This window comes from Triticum dicoccoides, chromosome 3A (genome assembly GCF_002162155.2).
Source record: "Triticum dicoccoides isolate Atlit2015 ecotype Zavitan chromosome 3A, WEW_v2.0, whole genome shotgun sequence".
NCBI classification, from domain to species: Eukaryota; Viridiplantae; Streptophyta; class Magnoliopsida; order Poales; family Poaceae; genus Triticum; species Triticum dicoccoides.
In genome coordinates, this window is record NC_041384.1 from 16,786,664 (window position 1) to 16,791,589 (window position 4,926).

A 4,926-nucleotide genomic window follows, 5' to 3' on the forward strand; every position below is an offset into this window, starting at 1 on the left:
AACAAGACATACTACAGTCATAGTACTGATATTTAGCTGGCTAACAAAGCTGAATAACTCGGTCAATCATCAATATGTACTTTATAAAATCACATGATATCTAAGAAAAGCATCTATTGTACTTTGTGTTAAATCCACACAGCTTGCAGTTGTACTAGATGACTAATAGCCATTGGACTCGTGGCTCGCGTCTTAGATTGAATCTACCGGTACCAGAATTTCCATAACAATCATGCAGCCTTTCCATTCCAGCATCATCAAAGCATGTTGCCTTACTTTCGGAGGTGGATTTCGCTATCTCCTGAGTTGCGGCCATGCAGTGTTTAGGCTTTTGCAACATGGCCATGTAATCACTGTTAGAAGCCTAGGGCGATTTTCGCTACCAAATCTTTTTGTAGATCACTCATAATGATGGTTCAGTACAAGTTCAAGTGCTGATAAAACAAAACATGGTGCAGATATCATGCATGTTTGCTGAAAAATCGAGTTCAACAATGTATCTTTGTGCTGATTCTCGATGATTTGAAGCAAAAATTTACCAAAAGTACAAACATAGTGTTCAGCATGCAATAGGATGGATGTCTAATAGAGACCAAAAGAACACTAGTGCCCTCTCCAAAGCTGAAAGATTCAGATATACTCCCTCCGTCCCAAAATAGATGACTCAACTTTGTTCTAACTTAGTACAAAGTTGAGTCATCTATTTTGGAACGGAGGGAGTAGTTACTAGTCAAACCCAATGATCCCCAATTGCCCCATTACCTGCAAATGGGGCCTATTGCGGTGTGAGTTCCATATGCACTACGATTGTGCCACTTGTACCGGCAGCTGGAAGCAACACCTTAGGCACAAGGAACGGGAAGCCATCATCGGGGAGCCCATCATACAGATTAGTGTTCCTCGTTTGGAACTCCGTAGCCTGGGAGTAGCCGGTTTTAGTGCATGACAATGCCAGAGCGCACTTGAACTTAATTCCAGTATTGTGAGGCTGGACGCAGCAGACCTTGATGACACCACCGGAGGACTCCAGCTTCATGCAGACCAGGAAAATGTGTCCATCCTGACCCACAAGAGCGGTTGCTGACGTGGGAGGATCAACATTGACGTGCATATATATCCCAAACCACTCGCTGTATGGAACTTCCAGGGAGCGTAAGTTGTGCTTGGATGAGAAATGCTCCAGGAGCATTGCAGTTGGTCCGCTGAAGCCGCAGTTGGCTATGGGACAGAAGCATGGTGCATGCGAACATTCTTTCTCATGCTCTTCTTTTTGGTAGTATTTTATACTCGCAGTGCATCCATTGGGGCAAGCAACTTTGAGGGATTCAACCACATATTCTAGCCAGTTGCAGCGGTTGTAGACTGTGGGAATGGAGCAGAAGCAGCACTTGCCTGGGAGCTTGTCATGGCAAGACGAACATATGGTATGACCCACAGTGTACTGACACTGACCAAACAGAAACAACAAATCAGTGCATATGATATGAGTCAGTAATTATGCTAATGACCAAAATGCAATGATCTCTTTTTGTTAGCCATTTGGACTAATGTTGTGTGCATCTGATGTGATGTTGTTCTGATTCTTCAGAATTTTCAACCTTGACTTGCAATTTTGCAACTACAAAATTACAATCCAAAAACATACAATCTTGTAATCGCCCTATCCGATTCTAATTAACTAAATAATTTCTGGAAAATCCTACAGTTTGCGGACAAAGTCAGACGAATTGGAAGTAATATAATAGTAATCGAATCTAATAATTAACGAATTTCGAAATATTATAAGACACCCAGATAGTTCCTCAGATCTATTGATATGCTATCGCCTCTGAGAAGCTCCTAGGGCTTGAGTTGTACCAGCAGAGATCAAATCAAACACAAGGGATATTACCTGGAAAATGGGAGGGCGCATGGGGTGGCAGCAGATGGAGCAGTCGAGGTCGTCCATGGTGAAGATGGGGCCCGCCGCCCGACCTTCATCCTCTGGCTGACACCGCCCTCATCTTTCTCCCTCTCCTCCCGCTTTCCCATCGCTTCCTTCCTTCCTTCCGCGGAAAGTAGTGGCGGCGGCGAGGACAGCCGCCGGATCGCAGAGGCAGAGATTTCTGGTTGCTCTTGCTGGAAGAGAAGCCGCCTCTCTCTGTCTTGGGATCTTGTCCCCCCTTTATTCGGTCTTCTGTCTGGCGTTGTAGGTGGGAGCCGAAAGAAGAAGGAAAGGAGAGATAGGTCAGACGCTGGGCCGAGCAATGGCCCAATTAGAAGATGCGTACACACTACTGCGTGTCTACTACACGCACATAACACCTGCATGTCGACTAAAAACCTGCTGTTATTTCTCAAATAAAAAACCTGCTGTTTCTCAAAAAATAATCATAACACCTGCTAAAAAAACCATTCTAAATACTAAATTTGTAATTTTTGTGTGAATAATACTTCTTTTTGAGCTTAGATAGAAACACCTACACTAGCTATTCAATTTATATTGTATTATGAAGATGTCCATATTTAGGATTGTATACATGAAAAAAAGTCATTAAACCAAGCTTTGATATATGGTAGTAATGAAGCTCGACTGGTGGCGCCGGTCGAGGGATTGAGTATGGAAGGACTTCTAGAGGGTTTGAACGACAGTGGGAGATCAGAGTCATGGGAAGGATGGAACGCCTCTCGTGCGGGAAATATGAGGGAGAAGTTCCGGTTTGTGAATCTGAGGGAAGACGAAGATGTGGACGCCATCCTCAAGGAAGATCTAGAGGAGTTATTGACAGATGCTGAATTATGGTGCTCTCATGGGTTCATACTACGAGAACGTTCAGCCATGGCTTGTTCTTCGGAGAGATGATACACGCTTGGAACTTGGCACGGGTAGTAGAGTTATGAAGGATAATCTATTCTCAATACAACTCTGATGCCTTTGTGATTTGGATTGTGTGATGATATTAGAGTTGGATGAGAGGAATGTGAGGAATAATGAGGTATTGATGCTCACAGATAACCGAGAGGATGTAGAATTGGACATGTAGGTGACGGGTCATGAAGATGGGGAGGATTGTTGCAGCCGAAGCACTTGCCCTAGCTCCCTCCCTCCCATGGAACACTTCTCTCTCTCACTTGCTGCGCTCAAACGACGGGGAGGAGAAGAAGGAAGGGAAGAACAGGAGCACATAGTGGACACGCTGAGTTTTCCGACGCACGTACGCCCGCCGCCCGAACGGTAATTTCTTGAGCACGAACTCAACACCCACACCCATTACAACGATGGCCGCACTGGCTTTATACCCGAGTCGGCACTAGGGCACGAACCCACACCTCCTACTCTTCCCGCGACCTGTGATCTGCACGCTCCGCTTATGCCCATGACGCGCTCCAACACGCACGACACCTGGCGAGCACCAATCGATCTCCCACGATCACCCCGCGCGACTCGACAACGGGCCGGCCCTACACACACACGCATGGTGTACTCCTACACGAGCACCCCCGTGCTCCACACGCATGCACTCACGCACACACACGCCACGGACCCGACATGTCCGACACGACCAGTGCGCACCCACACGCGCACCCGACACGTTCGAGCCACAGCCGCGGATTATTTGGCTGACATTCACCCCCTAAGTCGCGGCCTAGAGTAGTTCTGGCTCGTTGTCATCGATCTCTCTGATGAGAGCCTGCTCTGCCACCGGCAGCTTCTGAGGCCTCATGCACTCGCGCCGAAAATGCATGCGCTAGCCACAATGGTAGCAGTGCCAGCGCCTCTTCCTGCCGCCACCCGCTACCACGCTGCCAGCACCATCATTGCCGTGGTCGAGTCCGCCTCTGCCCTGCCGTCGCTGCAGAGCCGCTCATTGTGCAACAGTAAGCAACAGCCGCTCGCCGTCGCGCCTGTCGCCGTCCTACCCGCGCCACCGCGTTCGTTCATCGAACACCTTGAGACGCCCCATAGCTTCCTCGAAGGGCATCTCAGCCATGTTGCATAGCTGCTTGATTCCGGCGACGATGAGGTACAAGCGATAGGGGACGGTATTCAGCAGTTTCTTCACGAGCGCCTCGTCATCGAGCATCGACCCCAAGCTCGCGTACCGCACCATCATGGCACCGAGCCTCCCGGTGTAGCCGTCTAGATCCTCACCATCTACCATCTTCAGACGATCGAAGTCGTCGCGAAGCGTCGCGAGCCGTGCCGCCCGGACTTGATCGGCACCAACGAAACGAACCTTGATGGACTCCGACACCTCCTTCGCGGTCGACTTTCGTCATATCAAGCTTTATTGCACATGTTAGTCCGAAGATGCTTTGGAAACTCTTTTCAAATATAATCATATGAATCAGCAATATACTATTTGGGCTAACTAACTCATATTTCGTTCTAGAAAAACTCATATTTTGATGCTTAATAGTAATGAACAAAATTATACCCAAAATATGAGGGACTCTCTCCATTTCCTTTTACTCTGCATATAAGATTTGTTTAAAGTCAAACTTCATAAAACCGACCAGCTAAATATATATCCATGCTGTAGCAGTGCACTGGTTTTCACATCCTTTCTGTGTGCACTTGATAAATGGTTGTAAACATCATGGTGTATCTTGCTGTCCGCTGGTAACCTAGGTGAATCACTCTAGCTTTTCATAAACCTTTGTTGAAACATAGTTTGATTTACAAACTTCCAGCTCATCTGCTAATCAGAATTTATTTTCTTTCGGAGTGTCTCTTGTTTAAACTGTGTACATCGAGAAAAATGCACTTGAATTCTGAGACTATCCTCTGCTCGTCTGTAATTTCTTGGTTGTCTTTCATATGCTGTCCAAATCATATTCTGGTTGTAGTGTGGATAAAACAAATTCTGTATCTAATTTTAGATTTGACAAATAGCTACTGGTAAAGTAAGATAGGTTAAGCATCTCTTGTACTTTGTGTTAAAT

General features: G+C 46.6%; 1 pseudogene; it reads right to left on the reverse strand.

Annotated features, from left to right (window-relative positions):
* Nucleotides 1-294: 294 nt before the first annotated feature.
* On the reverse strand, nt 295-4,142 carry LOC119271745 (annotated as a pseudogene).
* Between the last annotated feature and the right edge of the window lie 784 nt (nt 4,143-4,926).